The sequence below is a fragment of the Lates calcarifer genome, linkage group LG21, assembly GCF_001640805.2.
Source record: "Lates calcarifer isolate ASB-BC8 linkage group LG21, TLL_Latcal_v3, whole genome shotgun sequence".
NCBI lineage: Eukaryota > Metazoa > Chordata > Actinopteri > Centropomidae > Lates > Lates calcarifer.
This window is the reverse complement of record NC_066853.1, coordinates 882,955-884,838: the sequence shown is the minus strand read 5'-3', so window position 1 is coordinate 884,838 and position 1,884 is coordinate 882,955.

Genomic DNA, 1,884 nt, shown 5'->3' with positions numbered 1-1,884 from the left:
GCCCAACATCCAACCAGCCTCTTCCTCTCACAAACAAACACACCCCGAGACACAGAGGGCTGACGTCATCCACACGGCGCTACGTCACCTCCAGCTCCTCTGTCTGTCATCAGTTCCTCAGCGTGAATAAAATCATCTGTTCACTGATCGATAATAAGGTGTAATAATAATAACGAGGTGTATTTCTGTTTCTCAGCCTCAGTGAAGTTGAACCTGTAATGAACAGGTATCACCTGAAGCTTCCTCTGACTCATCCAGGTGCTTCTGTCTGCAGAAATCTGATCACTGGATCAAACCAGGTTCGAACCTCGTTTACACATTTTATCTCCATGAAACATCTGTTTTCAACATGTTCAAGAAACCAGTGGAACAGCTGGAGTTTAATGAAGTAACTAAGTACTTCTACTCAGCTACTCTGTTTAACTACACTTCTACTCCAGTTACAGTTCAACGTCAGTAAAAGTACCAAAGTTAAACTCAGGTCTGACAGAATGAAGAGCAGGTGACCTCCACCTGTTCAGGTAAACTCAGTGTTTCCATCCTGTAAACAACAACAACAGTCTGACATAAACAAACATGGAGCGACTCGTGTCTCTACATTAGCTTGAGATTAACAGACAGAAGTTAATTGGTGAACGCTCGTATTAAATTTGAAGAAATTCCCTCCAGGTGTTTCTGTGAACGAGAACGTCATAAAACCTGCCCCTGTGGAATTCTGGGTAATGACTCTGACCATCATGCACCGGGGCTCTGACTCGTCTGCACCATCAGTAACCTGAGCAGGTGAAGTAACACAGCAGATCTCCTGCAGTGCATTATGGGATTACTTCCTGTTACCTGAGAACAGGTGGATCAGCTCACCTGGATCAGACCAGGAAGTGAGACCTGGTTGGAAACAGACCCAGGTGCATTCTGGGTAACGTATTCCGTTTAACACATGAAGCTGCTCATGAGCTCTTCACAGGTGTAAACATGGAAACAGCGCCCTCTAGTGATGAACAGGACACAGTGAAATGTAGTGTAACAGCGCCGCCTGCTGGTCACACACACACAGTACACGTCTACACTGACTGAAGGTTTAACTTATTCTGGTGAAAAAAATCCAGATTTTAAAAAATATTTTTCACATATTTTACATTTAGTTTTTATTTTATACATGAATAATGAATATTTAATAATGAAATATAATATTTTGATGTTTTTAGGATATTTTACAGATGTTTTCAGAGAAATATTTTTCATGTCCTCTGATCTGGTTGAACATCGTGCTGCAGCTTTCAGATTCATTTTTTATAACTTTTTAAAAATATTTTACTCGTGTTGTTTGAATGTTACTCAGGCCTCAGTGATGACGCAGTGCAGAGTTTGTCCAGCAGAGGGCAGAGAGAGACCATCATCCTGCAGACTGAACCAGGACCAGGACCGGGACCAGGTTCACTGATCCAGTACAGAGGGAATTACATTTTAATAATGATGGACCAAAGAATCAATAATCAGGAATTTAGATGAAGATCAATAAACAGGACCTGATGTCTGTGATCAAGATTCATCCCTGACTGGACTGACCTCCTCTTCACCTCCTCTTCACCTCCTCTTCATCACCTCCTCCTCTTCACCTCCTCCTCTTCACCTCCTCTTCACCTCCTCTTCACCTCCTCTTCATCACCTCTTCATCACCTCCTCCTCTTCACCTCCTCTTCATCACCTCTTCATCACCTCCTCCTCTTCACCTCCTCTTCACCACCTCCTCCTCTTCACCTCCTCCTCTTCACTTCCTTCTCTTCACCTCCTCTTCATCACCTCCTCCTCTTCACCTCCTCTTCACCTCCTCTTCATCACCTCCTCCTCTTCACCTCCTCCTCCTCTTCATCACCTCCTCCTCTT